Here is a 15,121-nt window from a genome sequence, read left to right as displayed (position 1 = left end):
GGCATAATACCTATTTAGAAAATCACAACACTTAAATGGCTTTGGACACATGGGGAACTGCATGTTTCAGTGAGCAAATGCAGACTTCCAGACAGGATTTAAGCTCTGCTAAACAAGTGTAGGGAGACAAAGACAAACACAGTTTGAGTTCCAGTTATGGCTTTAATAACCACCTCCTGCTTAACCAAACTGTGATTCAATTTACTGTGAGACCTAGCAGCCCTGGAAGTCCAATTCTAAGGGCCATTGGGGAGCCCTCATTGCCAGTTGCCTAATCACACAAACCAAACACCTGTGCCCTGCCTCCTGCTCCACCTCTGTCCCGCCCCTTTACAAATGCCCCACCACACTCACTAGGTTGGGACATGGGGTTGGGGATGAGGGTTTTGGACTGTGGAGAAGTCTCCAGGCTGAATCTCAGCCAGGAGGTTGGATGCAGTGGGAGCTGCAGGCTCTGGGAGGGAGATTGGATGTAGATGGGGCTCAGGCATGGAGCTTAGATGCAGGAAAGAATTTGGGGTGTGAGCTCCAGGAGGTGGCTCAGGTCTGGGAAGGAGGTTGGGCGTGAGCTCCAGGAGGAGGTTCAGAGCTGGGAGAGGTGGTTTAGGGTGTGGGAGGGTGTTTAAGATGTTGGCTCCAGGAGGTGGTTCAGTAGGGGGTGAGGGGTATGTGCTCTGGATAGGGGTACTTTCCTTGAGCAGCAGGAGTAAAGCAAGCTCCCTAACTGACCTGACCCTATGCCACTCCTGGAAGTAGCCAACACATCCCTGCAGCCCCAGAGGGTGGGGGCCCCATGGGCTTATGTGCTACCTTGCCTGCAAGCACCATCCCGGTGGGCTATTTTAGGCTGCTAAGTCTGGCATCGCATTTTGGCTTCAGCAGTCTCCAGAAGATGCAAGCCAGTTCCAGGAGACTCCTGGTGAAACCAGGATTGGCAACCCTAGCCCTCATTAAAATGTGGTGTCAGTGCAGCAAATAAAAGGAAATACCATTTTTAAGTAGCCAAATGGGACTTTGTAGATTAGAAAGGAATATGTTGAACTACGTCTGGCAACCAATCAAAGGAGGTGCTTAGCGGCCTGTAAATGAGTGGGCAGCCATATTCTGCACTAGTGGCTAGTTCTGGCCTTTATGCAAAATAGGTATAGTAAAATATTACTTATATATAGAAGAAATAATTGAGTATATACAACAGTCCTTCTTTTCAAAGAAATGAACTTGTTTTAATTCTATGTTAGTTCAGACAAGTATTTTAAAAGTATCAGAACTTCCTAAGTCTGCTAAACAGGCTTTCCTGTGATGTTTTGTTCCTTTCCCTGGCTGGAACCTCCGAATGCATAAACATGCAAAAATGGAAATATCACACAGAATGGCTGATCCTTTTAGGAGGTGGGAACCAGACCCACCTGTTTTTAAAAAAAAAAAAAATTAGCTTGGCTCCCTAGGTGGCGAGGAGCACCAAGGAAGGAGGCAGACTCAGGGGTGTGGAGCTGGCCCCATCTTGAGAAAGTACTATTTGGACTTCAGATATTGGACCACAGAAGGGGAACGTTTCGAATAACTAAACTGCATGGGCTTTTTCAGGAGCCATTGGCAGAAATGAAAAAGTGAGACAGGGTGCTGTAGAGCCACACCAGGCCACAAGGGAGCACTGACACATAGTGACCTGGTAACAAAGAAAATATTTTTAATAAATTTCTGGAATTTTTCCAGTCTCCAGAAAGACCTTTACATTTTGAGCGAAGGTTCTGACCCATTCTTAAGCACTGATCCCACATCCCTTTTGCACCCATTAACTGTACTATTGTAAGTACTTAAGGTCAGTAAGACTGTTTACAGTAGTCAAGTTAAGGAGGTACAAAAATGCGTTTAGGAATGGGCCCGTTTATCTCCACCCTTTGCCTATCCATATTGTAAATCCAAATTTATCTTCACCTGTTTCACTCCTGTGGCTATGGGGCAACTTTTAGTAACAGACCAGAATTCAGACTTTGGCATTCTAGTTAATGTGGATGAGCATTGTGAAATCATGAATATGCTTTATTTTTTGAAGTAAGATGATTACTAACCCAGACATTTCCACACATCCTCCCTTGCTGCTATGTATGGCATCATACATTTTAGATCTTTGTCATATACTTGTAATGCCACTGGGCTGTTTCCTACGTGATCCAAGTATTTTTAAACCCCTCTTACTGGGCTACTTTCTTTCCTCACATAACTGGTTGCCAAATTCTTGTTATATATTTCAGTTGTAACTTCTGCTTCTGGTGTGGTGTGTTAATTAGTTCTACGCATGTTTGACAGCTTGTTGACATCTCTAGGATGTGATGACAAGTTTTCTCCCCTTGAGAGGCTTCCCTGGGCTGTAACCTAAACTGCAGTCCCTGGAAGGATTTCAGCTGACAGACAAAACCTAATAATTTCCATACTGATCACAGCTTTTTACAGTACTACTCTATTATTGCAGACAGAGACTATCACAGAAGGATGTGGTCACCAGGTATGTCCACAGAATTAACCCACCAGATTCTTGCAGGGACTTGCAACATCCACAGGATTTAGAGGATCAGAGAAGTGAATAATGAGTGGAAGGAGAAAAGAAAGAGAACATGAAGAACAAGGGAAAAAAACGATCAGTCCATTAGACAGAAAACATAATGAAAAGTGCAGGAGGGCTAGAAAGAGCTGGAGATAACAGGCCTCTTGGACACTGTTCTGCTCTGTCACAGACAAGGGGTCAGAGCCTGGGGCTCTTGAGTTTATCTACCCACAAAGTTGCACTGTCTTAACTATTCTGGCAGAGTTAGTTATACAATCTAGTATAATCTGATGGTTTGGACACCATTGTACTGCCATAAAAGGTTTTCATATAGGCATGGTTTATCTGGTATAGAAAAAGCATAGGGCACCTACCTATTGCTGTAATTGCATCCTAGCTTGGGGTTGTACTGTAATAACTATTTTAAGAAAACAAATCACATCCTAATCAGCATACTTCTGTCTCTACACAAACTGTAGATCAGTCCTCCTTTCCACAAAGACAGTTTTCCTTGAGTTAAGTGGCTTAGGGCTTATGGCTCCAGAAGAGAATTTTTAAAGCTTAGCTGTCACTAGAGATGAGAGATCCAAACTCTGTCTCTGCTAAGAAAAGATAAAAAAGTAGTAGTAAAGAAGGCCAACTTATCATGCTCCTTTGAACATTGAACTGGTCCCTGATCCCTCCTGCCTGATTTTAAAATGGAAACCAACATTCCAATTGTATTTCTAAAGGAGGAGCTCAAAGTGCATTGTCTCTGCTGTGACCTACTCCAGATTTGCTGACCACTGGGGTTAACAAGAACAGAAATTAGGCTTTAGTTAAAAGTCTATAGTCATTCAGATCTTCAAAGCAATCAAGGTTTGATTTCAGTAAGAGTTGGGTGCCTGAAAAGTTTGAGAAACCAGGCCTTCAATCCCATGTAGTCCTGTAAATATTAATAAAAAACATTTAAAAAAAATTCCCCAGGGTTAGATAAGATATTCAACTCAGAAAATTCTGTGGCATTTAGAATGGATTGGTGTTGGGCTTTTGAGGCTTTCATAGCCACCTGACATTTAGCCTGGATCCTCCGTGCAAAGTGGGTGGGTTACTAGCCCCAGTGAAAGCAGCACCTGGGCACTAGCCTACAGCTCTAAGCAAAGGGCCAATAGGACCAAAAGTGTGCGTAGACTGAAAAAAGATTAGGAGCAACACCTGAGTTAACTCAGCGGCAAAGATGTGAAAGGCTGGTTGGCAAACGGAGCTGTGAGGGACAGCTGATGGTGGAGGACAAACGCTCTCAGTAGAAAAGGGTGTGGGAGGGGAAAGAAGTCAAGGCTTCCTTCCCCTCTAGTTGTAGAAAATTGTGTCCCTATCTCCTAGGAACAAGTGTAACCTACCGGGCTGGGTTTGCAGTTTCCTAGGCTGTGACGCCCCAGCACTAGCACTGCTGAGTTTGCTCAGGTACTGGCGCAGGGGCTGGCACAGACTACGATAGAGCTATCAGAGAGGTAGCCGTGTTAGTCTGTAGCTTCGAGAACAACAAGAAGCCTTGTGGCACCTTACAGGCTAACATTTTGGAGCATAAGCTTTGTGGGTAACTGATGAAGCGGGTCTTTGCCCACGAAAGCTTATGCTCCAAAATGTCTGTTAGTCTAGAAGGTGCCACAAGACTTGTTGTTATGACAAAGCTGCCAGCGCAGGCCAGGCGTTGCAAGGCTCGCTGAGTCTGCACCAGTGCCTCTAGGAGGCAGCGCAAGGGTGACTATGCCCAATCGTCAGCGAGCCCGTGCCCGCCGAGACTGAGCAGGGCTTGCTCGTGCTCCCGTCTCCTGCGGCCTCCCTCAGCCAGCGCCGGGCACCAAGGAGGGCTCCGTCACTGCCAGCCCCAGGCGCCTTCCCTCGGCACACCGGGTGGCTCCCCCGCAGCTAAACGGGAACCAGGAGGCGGTCCCCACGTCGCCTCTCCTGCGACCGGCCTGCACCTAGTTCCGGCTCGGCTCGGCTCGCCCCGCCCCGCCCCTGCTGCTGTTGCACGCCCGGCAAGGGGGCGGTGCCTGGCGGGCACGCGGAGTTGTGTAAGGGGAGAACGGGAGCCGGGCAGTGGGACGTGTGCGCTGCAGAGTTGGCCGTGTAAACTGGGTCTGCTGGGAACGACACAGGGGTAAGCGAGAGCTCTGCCCTCCTCAGCTACCGAAAGGGGGTGCCCGCCTTCCCTCGGCGCCCTGAATGTTGTTAGGGCGCAGGGCTGGTGGCTGGTTATTGGACTGTCTCTCCACCTGCCCCAGAATTGTTTGCTCTCACTTAGTGGTCCAGGCTTTGGATGGGAGGGGAGGTTTATTTTATCCCATGTACGGAAGCATCAGCACGTAGCAATTCAAAGGGCTAAGCCCAGAGCTTTCAACTTTCTAATCCTCGGGCTCCTTGCAAACGTGAAACCAAACCCACAGGCCAGTAGCCTTTAAAATAGAAAGGGTAGGGAGTGAGCGTGGTGGGGAAAAACTGGGCGAGAGCCTGTGCCCTCTAGAAGTGGAAAGCAGTACGTAGGCCTTAGTCCGAGTGCACCATGCAAAGGAGAGAAGTATGGACTGGGAGTAAGAGTAGGATTTGGTGAGGCAAGAGTTAATTCTGCTACTTTTAGTAGCATCTGAGGTTGGACGCAGTTGTTGAGCTCCCAGAAATGGTGTCGGACAGCTGCAGGTGCTTAACATCTGTGAAGCTCAGACAAATTAACCTTAGTACTTCTCCACTTACCCTTTTGTAAAATGGGACGAATAATAATAGTAACTGGTCAAAGTCTTCTGAGGCTTAATTTGTTTGTGAAGCACTGAGAGATCAGCAGTGTGAGATGGAGAAGCTACTGACTTTCGTCCAGTAGCTGTGGCTCTCTGAGATGTGTCCTTGTGGGTGCACCACCTACGTGCTGGCATGTCCCTGCGCTGCAGATCGGAAAGCTTTGCAGAGCAGTGCCCCCCTCCCAAACCTGTGTGCCATGCACACGCAGGAGCCAGCCGGGTACATCACGGCACCGAGGAAAGAGTGCATGGCACAGTTCTCTGTTCCTTTTCTACCTGCAGTTCTTACGGACTCCAAGTAGAGGGGAGGATGGGAGGGTTGTGGAGCACCCACAGGGACACATCTTGGGGAACCATCATTACTGCACGAAAGTGAGTAACTTCTCCATCTTCGAGTCTTCCCTGCGGGGGCTCCACATGAGTGACTCCATAGCAGTACCCCTTTGCTGGAAGTGGGTATTGGAGTCTTTAAGTAGAACGGTGTAAAACAGCATCAGCCCAGGCAGCGGTAGGTATCGGCCCTTTGTGCAGTGCATAATGCTTTGCAAACGTGTGGTGAGAGGACCAGGTGGCTGCTCTACAGATGTCTACCAGAGGGGCGTTACTAAGAAAGGCAGTTGTTGCAGCCAATCATTCGTGTTGAAAGGACTCTAATAGTCTGTGGTGGCTGCCTTCCTCTAAATTGGTATGCAATGTGAATGGAATCCACAATCCACTTGGACTGGCATTATGCCAAAACAACTGTTCCCACGCGGGGCCCTGTCCATGCTACAAAAAGTTTGTCTCATTTCCTACTTAGCTTGGTTCTATCCAGGTAAAAAGCAAGAGCACATCTAACATCAAGTGCGTGCGATGAAGCCTCCCTAGGAGAGGAGTGAGGCTTAGGAAAAACAAGTAAGTATATAGGTTCATTCACTTGAAAATTGGATATGACTTTGGGGAGAAATCCCAGGTGAGGCCTAAGCACCACCTCGTCTTTAGTGAAAATAGTAAAGCGTGGGTCAGCCATGAGCACTGCAATTTCCTTGACCCTTCTGGCCCTCATAACAGCCACTAGGAAAGCCACTTTCGTGGACGCGTGCTGAAGGGGTGTTGTGGAAAGCAGTTCAAATGCAGGTCTTGTAGGTGTATCTAGGACCAAGTTCAGGTCCTGTGGTGGTATCAGAGGGGGCAGATTTGGGTATACTTTTTGTAACCCTGTTAAGAAACGTTTCACCATTGGGTGCCAGAAGAGAGAAGAGCAATTTCTGAGTCTTGGAAAGGTGTACTTGCAGCAAGGTGCACTGTAATAGAGCTAATCGAGAGGCCTGCATCACTGAGATCCAAAAGATAATCGATGAAGGTAGGTGTGGAAGCAGAATCAGGATGTAGATTGTGGGTCGTACACCTTTGCTGGAAGCGTGCCCATTTCCTACTACAGGTATTTCTAGTGGAGGCATGATGGCTGTTTATAAGGATATTTTTGACCTTGTTTGAATAGGTAAGTTCTTCATCCTGGAGCCACGGAGGAACCATGCTGTGAGTTTCAGGGTTTTGATGTTGGGGTGAAGTGTGGTGCCATGGTGCTGAATTAAGCGGTTCAGCACCATTGGGAGTGGGATTGGTCGGTCAGTCAACGGTGCAGGTAAAGAAACTGTGGTTGTCTGGGCCAATTTGGTGCTATCCATATTACAGTTGCTCAGTCTATGCAGATTTTGTTGATCGCTCTGGCCATGAATGGGATTGGGGGAAAGGCATAGAGAAGGGGAACTGCCCAACAAATCACGAAAGCATCCCCCTGCGAGCTCTTGCCTATTTCTGCCCTGGAACAAAACCTGTGGCACTTGGGATTGTGAGGTATCACAAAGAGGTCTATTGTCGGGAAGCCCATTTGCGGAAGATGGAGAGAAGTATGTTGGTATTGATGTCCCATTCATGCTGGTCTGAGAAATACCTGCTCATCCTGTCTGCCCTGGTAGTCTGTTGGCCGGGCATGTATGTTGCTATTGAGGTTACCCGGTTCCTTATGCACCAATTTCAGAATGTGAGTGCCTCAGCACATAGCGTCCCACCACTGGTTGATATTAAAACAAATGGGCTCGTCCTCCATGAGGACGTGGATAGTTTTGCCCCATATCAATGGGAGAAAATGGGCACAGGCTCTTCAAATGGCCCTGAGCTTCACCATATTGATATGAAGAGGTCTCTCATGGTGAGCCCATGTGCCCTGAACTGATGATGAGCTACAATGGGCCCCCCAAACCGTGAGACTGACATCTGTAGCTACAGGTACAGAGCGAGCTGATGGGCGGAAAGGTGTGCCTGCAAGGATGTTTGTTGAGGACGTCCATCAGTCTAGTGACTGTAGCACTAACAGAGGAAGAGCAAGGGTCTTCAGTATTCTGTGGCGGGTTGGTATGTAATTGTGAGTGACCCAATGTCGAAAGCAAGGCATATGTAGTCTTGTGAATGGGACAAAGAATGTCGCAGCAGCCGGGTGACCCAAAAATTGGAGGCAAGTTCGAGCAGTGGTAAAAGGGGCCTGTTTGACTAGGTGAATGAGGTCGCAGATTGCCTGGAACCTGTGAGAAGCAAAGTAGGCTCAGGCTGAAACCAAATCCATTAGAGCTCCTGTGAACTCTAGGCTCTGTGTCAGTTTCAGAGTGGACTTTTGTAAGTTTAAAAGGAGGCCAAGCTGGGAAAAGCATTCCCTGGTAGTATTTATCGTAAGGGTAGTTTGGTGGTAGGTGGAACCCCTGATCAGGCAGTCATCTAAATAAGTTAAAATAACAATGTTGTGCCTTCTGAGGTATGCTGTGACCATGGCAAGTGTTTTGGAGAAAACTCATGGGGCCGTAGAAGGTCCGAAAGGGAGGCCTTTGGATTGGAAGTGGTCCTGACCGACCACAAAATGTCCCACAGGAGGGTCCTCCAGATGAATGGTCACGTGAAAATAAACATCCTGGAGGTCGAGAGCTGAGAACCAGTCCCCCTCGTCTAGTGCCGGAATGATAGTTGGTAAGGTTACCATCTTGAACTTTGTGTTCAGAATGAATCTGTTCAGTTCCCTGAGGTCTGAGATAGGCCTCCATCCCCTTGATTTCTTGGTTATCAGGAAATAGTTGGAATAAAAACCTTGCCCCAGTGCTTGTTGGGAATGGGTTCTGTTGCCCCTTGGGTAAGGAGTTTCTGTACTTCTGTCCGTAGGAGGGGCTCATGAGATGCGTCCCTGAAGAGGGATGGGGTAGGGGGGATATTCATGAAAGGAATTGTGTACCCTTCTCTGATAATATCTAAGACCCATTTATTGGATGTAATATGTGTCCATTGGTGGTAAAAGGGCCTCAGCCAATGATGGAAAGTGGGCCCAGAATGCACCAGACTTGAAGGCTCAGACCCTTGACCAAGCCATCGAATTTGATGCTTTTGGGAGGTAGGGTGGGCTGTAGATGACCGGCCTTGATTTGTCCTCCTCCCGTTTGATCTATTTTTAGGCTAATTATGGTATTAAAAGTGCTACTTTAGCAAAAGTCCATCTCATCTAGGGCACGCCAAACAACGTGTGGGTGCGGCAAAAGTCCTCAGAGCTGCAGAGGCTCCCACACTGTGACAGCTGTACCAGCTCGTGCTCTATCCAAGTTGCTGTGAGCCTTCCATTCTCTGGTGCCACCCGTGTCGGGTACCATAGAGAGATACAGGTCGTCCTCAGCAAGGAGAGCTGAGGGAGAGACCAGCTGACCCACATCAGTGGGTGCCTCTGAGGCATCTGCACCTGAGAAGCAGTATATGCCTCCACCAATGGTGCCTACTATTTTGGCTGCTGCTCTGGATCAGCCTGTTAGACATAAGAAGGCACAACGAAAAATGTGACAGATCCACAAATGCCTTCAGCTATACCCAGCACTGCGTCCTCACCAAACTCTATGGGGCATGGGCATGCTAGCACCTCATAAAATGCCCCTTGCTCGCCTTCACCCTCGTCTCAATCTGAAGGCAGCAGCAGGCAAAGAAGGGCACTCACTAGCTTATTCACCTCTGTCCTGGCATTCGTACAGGACCATCCCTATCAGCCTCCTGCTTTCTGGGTACATGTTGTTTGGCGTGCCCCTAGATGAGAGGGACGTTTGCCAAAGTAGAGCTTTTAAACATGCTTCATGTTCCTTCCGTGCCCTTGCCGACATGCCCTGGAAATGGGGGCACGTAGAAATGCTGTGGGATTCACCCAGGCATTCATGGCATGAGACATGCCCATCAGAGAAGGGCATAGTGCCTCCAGCTTTGGTTTTTCTAGTCAGGAAAGAGAGAGCTGCTCTGCATCCGTCCACAGCTGAGGAAAGTAGAAAAGGAACTGAGGAGAGCTGTGTCATGTGCTGTCTCCTCAGCGTGGTGACATTATCAGCTAGCTCCTGCGCACACATGGCACAGGGTGTGGGGGGCACTGCTCTGCAAAGCTTTCCGATCTGCAGCGTTCTCAAACTTAAGTGGAATGAGGGAAAGAATGTTCACAGGCACTTGAATATCAATTTGTACTTTGGTTGACCCTTTAGCTTGATCTCCAAGTATGCCATCAGACATTAATAAATGTTTACAGCATAACTGTGAAGGTACCTCCTCAGCTGACAAAGGGAGGAAGTGAGACTCCAAGGCATAATATAATTTGGTTGACATCTCATGGGAGGCTGTGACAGTGTCAAACAGAATATAGACTTAATTCTCAGATGCTTAAATCACGTGACCTTCTCCCCTTTTAAAAAGTACATTAAATTGCTAAAATTCAAACCCTTCATAAATACTACATTTAAATAACTCATTTTATTAGCCCAAAGCTGCCATTTTGTTCCTTTTTGTTTAAATTGAGAGAGGTTGTACATCTCCTTCTCCAGGTGTGTGCTCATTCAATATCAACATCATCCATCCTAGGTTACAGTGTAAGGCCCTGCTCCTTCAAATGCTTACATGCGAGTAACAAGTTCCATTGATGTCATTGAGATAATTTGCGTGTATAGTTTTGCAGGACTGGGGCCTAAATTATATTTTCGGGGCTACATTTGCAGGAAACCAAGGAAGAGTCTTTTATTTTCTCTGATTGCACGTGTTATGAAGGTGTTATATGTATTCAGAACTTTGATTTTGAGTTGTTGACTCTTTAGAGGTGTGGCAAGGCTAGCCTCGGTCCTGGGCTCTGGGCCTTTGTTTAGTCCACTAACCCCACAGCCAGAATACCATTGCCCTTCTTGAGACAGTAGATGGGGGCGGGGGGATCGTTGTCTGGGGGGACCCGGGCCCCACCCACTCATTCCAGCCCAGGGACCCTGTGTGGCTGCTAGTGGTAGGGGAGAGCTCCCCTCATTATGAACACTGCAGCTCTTCCCTGGGCCACTTCCCCCGATGATTCCTCCCCCCCGTACCTCCTCCAGGTAGTGGTAGCAGCAGCAGCAGCAGCAGCCTGTTCCTTCTCCTGTGTGATCAGCCTGCTTAGCCTGACACCAAAGCTCAGGGCCTCCTGGGCAGGGGCCTTAGCCCCTTTCAGCTGAGCACTCCTCCGGTGCCTCTAGAAGAACAGAACTGCTTTGCTCCTATCACTGTCCTCCCTCTCCGCTGCCTACTGGGCAAAGGTTCTTTTAAAATCAGACTTTTAAAATTGGCCCAGGGTGGCTTCCTCCCCAGATGCTCACACTCTGCTTGTTTGCCTGCCCTGCTTTTCCCTCTTGTTCTTGCCCCCTCCCAGCCTTACCTTGTCACAGAGGTAAGAAGCACATGGGATATTTCACAAAGATTCATTCTAAGGACCAAACTGGAGAGCTTTGCACTTTATCTTAGCAGTAGTCCCAAACTAGATAACTAGTTAGCAGTATCTAGGGTCAGTGACTTATTGAACAGATTGTGGACAGGAAAGAGAGAAGACAGCACTCTCCTATGCAACTTGCAACACTACTTCTCTAGTTCACCTCATTAAGGGCCGAATTAATAACCAGATATAAGGAGAGCCAGTGGGAGTGGCAAGTGCCCTGTCCTGCATCTGTGTTACAGATGCTAGCGCTGAACAACATCAATGCCAAAATCAGTAACTAGGGGGTTGCATATCTTTTTGGTGGTCTTACATAAATACGATGGGAAAAGGAAATAAATTGACTTTTGTTTCATTATGGAGAATCCCCCTTCACAGATGAGGAATGCAACGTTATAATCCAAAGAAAATAAAAAAGCAACTGACAATGCATTGTAGAATTGCAGCCCGAGGATTAACTAAGAGAACTGCAAATTTGGTTACTAAGAATGTTATGCAGTGTGGACGATGTCCCTTGTTCACAAATACGTGGAGTAGTGTTTCTAAACCCTTGGGCAGCTTGTGGCCCAGGTGGGATACAGCTGCAGCCATGTGACAGCCTCAGGACCATACATGTAGTATAATATTATATGAATGTGGCCCACATAAAACAGAGAGCTGCAGATGTGGCCCAGGGTTTGCCAGGTGTCTGGTCAAAAAGCGACCCTGGCGGCACTGGTCGGCAACGCTGACTGGGTCATAAAAAGTCCAATTGGCAGGGTGGGCAGGCTGTCTATCTAGCTCCACATGGCTCCCAGAAGCGGCAACTTGAGCCTGTGGCTCTGTGGGACAAGGGCAGATGGCTGGGGGGTGCAGGGGAGGTGAGACTGCATCCTCTGCCTCAGTCTGGAGCCCCCTCCTACACCAAACTCCCAGAGCTGGCATCCTGCCCCAGCCCTGAGCCCTCTCTGAGAGCCTGTACCCCTCATTTATGGCCCCAGCCCAGAGCCTGTCCCACTCAGCCCAGAGCCCCCTCCCACATGCCAAACCCCTTGGCTCCACCACCAGAGCCCCATCCTACATCCGAACTCCCTCATTCCTAGCCCCACCCTTCCCCCTGCATCCCAAACCTCTCATTTCTGGACCCACTCTGGAGTCCCCAGCACCTCCAGCACCCCAAACACCTGCTCATGCCTGGTAAAAATGAGTAAGTAAGTGAGGGTGGCAGAGAGCAAGCAGTAGGGTGGGGAAAGAAGGGTGGGGGATGGAATGAGGGTAGGACAGGGCCTTGGAGCAACATGTTTGGCTTTGTGAAGAGTGTTAACGTTGCTAGACCTTCTCAGCATCACATTTGTAAGAGTTTCCTTAACATAGGGGAAAACATGTTGTTCTGCCCAACTACTTTTGGCCCAACTGATAGTGGGAGCCTAAAGGTAATTGCCCAGAGGGCCTCTCAGATGCCAGCAACACAGTGGGGTTTAGGGAGCCTTAAATAGAGACAGCTCATAAAGTTAGCCCCCTTTATCAAAGAAAGAGAGAGATGCACATTAGTTATTTACACTGGACTTGATAATAAACAAAAAAGTGTTATTACGTATGAAAAGTAGGATTCAAGTGGTTGGAAGTGAAAACAAACAGGTCAGAGTAAGTTACAAAGCCAAAATAAACAAAACAGTTATCCTAATATGCTAATAATTCTAAGCATCTCTTTCACAAGCCAGGCAGCCTCTTAGCTTAGGCCTAATCCTTCCCGCTGTTCAGTCTTAGATGCTTGCAGCAGCCACATAGGGTGGTAAATGGAGGATCTCCTGTGATCTGGTCACTCCCACTATTGTTTGGTTTCCTTGCCTTATATCCAGTTTGCCTACAGGAGGAATGCAGTTCAAACTTTGCTTGGGTGGAAAAGTGCCAGATCCAAAATGGGTTCCAGTATCAGCTGGCCTAGCCTCATGTCCTGACAAGACCAACAACAATCCAGGCTTATGGGGAAGTGGGGAAGGCAGGGGCTTGGGGAAGGGGACAAACTATTCACATATTGTTACTTTCAGTACCGGGCCATTAAGTTTCCACAGTTCATCAGTAATGTCCTTCATTAGCACATTTAGAATTATATACAGATCCGTACTTCCTATTTCTAACCTCATATACAAGAATGGTACATGCACAAAAACAGAATATATGCATTCAGCAGATCTTTATTTTAAAATGGCATGTTACATGACCTGTTTTGCCTAGAGCATCTCTGAATTATGCATATTCATAAGTCAATTTTCATAAAGCATGGTGTGTGACACCATTTTTTGTCTGCAAAACTTTTTCCTTAGCAAATGGAGGGTGTCATTTTAATATCTCTGACCAATGAAACTTTTGTCTTTCAGTTGTCAGGGTGTGCATAGCCTAAGAAGAATCTACTTTCCTTCTTTTCTTCTTACCTTTTTCTGCTTATCTTCCCACTTTCCAAATTGCTTATTGTAGATATGCATGTTCCACTGTCTCTTAAGAGACTCAGGGCAATTAGGAGCCTATTAGTCAGCAATTAAGGATCAAGCACTAAATTCCAAGGAATGTTGTAGGCATTAAGGCTGCAAATTTACAATTTATTTTTAAAGGGCTTTGTAGAAAAAACTACAAAGCCAACCTGTCAGGTTTAATTTTTGTAGCAAAATAAAATTTTAAAAATAGGCAAATATAATGAAGAACAAATCAGATTTTTTTTTAAATTTTTTATGACTCCAGGGAACAGGATTTCATTTTGAATATATATGTTTTAACTGACCTAATGCATGTTTAATGTGCCTATTACCATGGTAACTACATGTTAAACTCCAAATTAAAGGTTACATTTATCTGTAAAGAACCCTATTCTCTATCACTTCTTGGCTCAGTTGGTGTTCTGCCTTTAGTTGTTGGTTAAGTTCTTAAATAACCCTTATCTTTCCTCACAGGCATATTGTTTTTGTTGCTGCTGCTGGTTATTTCCCCAGTGAATGAAAAGCTATAGGGAAGAATATAGGATTGTTAAAGAAAGAAAGAAACACCCCCAAAAAACAAGTAACAACAGCTGAGCTAAAGGTGTGTGGTATAAGATGCTTTATGGACAAACATAGGCCTCTTTCTTCAGACCCGATCCATTGAAGGCAAAGGGGCTCTACATTGGTGTGAGCAAACTTTTTACATTGGGCCCCACTTTTCGTCCCTGCAATTAGCCAGGCCCCCACATCCTGTCTATTAAAATCCAAAGCAATGTAAATAACAGTTATGGTCATGTGGGGGAAAAAATAAAACAAACCTTTTCAGCAAGTATAAGAAAATATGTAGGTTATAGCATATAATGTAGGTTATGTAGCGTATAAATGCAAATCATCATCAACAATAACCATGGGCTCAGCACCCATTGGTGTCCAATGTGTCTGTCACTATTTACTTCCATCTTTCCCTGTCCAGCATGGAGTGGCTTAGTTTCTGTAGACTAACTCCACCCCAATCCAGGATATCATCTATCCATTCTCTCTGGGGTCTGCCTTTCCTATTTGAACCGTGCGTTGTGGGGAATACAAGAGTCTTGACTTTTCATTCATCATTCATTCTGCAACAACATGCTGCTGAATACACCTGTTTTCAAGACTCTCACCTTCATTCCTAAGCTAATCACTTTGCTTTTCCAGATCTTATCCATGGCCTTCAAACTCGCTCTTGCTTTCACTGTTCTACTCGCTATTTCCTTCCTACAGCTAGATAATATGTCATGTTGCTCCCCAGATATGTGAACTTATCTACATGCTCCAGTTCGATCCTGACTATACTGATCTTTCCTTCATATTTGCTTATCTCTAAGTATCATTTTTTTGTTTTGTTCATGTTCATAATCAGTCCTCCCTGCTTCCTTTCCTTGTTTAGCACCTGCACTGTTATCGTTAGCTTCTCTTCGTCTTCCTTGATTATAAGTGTATCATCCGCAAACCTCAAATCGTTAATTCTCATCCCATGCATGATATCCCTTCTATCTCTTCCATGATCTTGTCCATTCCTTAGGTGCCTTAAATGCAACTATACAAATAT

General features: G+C 46.6%; 1 protein-coding gene across 2 annotated transcripts in view; it reads left to right on the top strand.

The window, feature by feature from the left end:
* The first annotated feature begins 4,403 nt into the window (after nt 1-4,403).
* BLVRA (biliverdin reductase A) overlaps nt 4,404-15,121 on the top strand; it is a 57,367-nt gene continuing 46,649 nt past the window's right edge. The window contains exon 1 of one of the 2 annotated variants that reach the window (XM_074988065.1): nt 4,404-4,685. The gene's annotated coding sequence lies outside the window, so the exon portion shown is untranslated. Of the gene's footprint in view, nt 4,686-8,292; nt 8,314-15,121 lie in introns of those variants that run through there. The other variant, XM_074988066.1, reaches the window with a different exon arrangement.

This window comes from Carettochelys insculpta, chromosome 2 (genome assembly GCF_033958435.1).
Source record: "Carettochelys insculpta isolate YL-2023 chromosome 2, ASM3395843v1, whole genome shotgun sequence".
Lineage (NCBI taxonomy): Eukaryota > Metazoa > Chordata > Testudines > Carettochelyidae > Carettochelys > Carettochelys insculpta.
The sequence above is the reverse complement of the archived record's forward strand: the minus strand, read 5'-3'. Positions and strand labels throughout refer to the sequence as shown.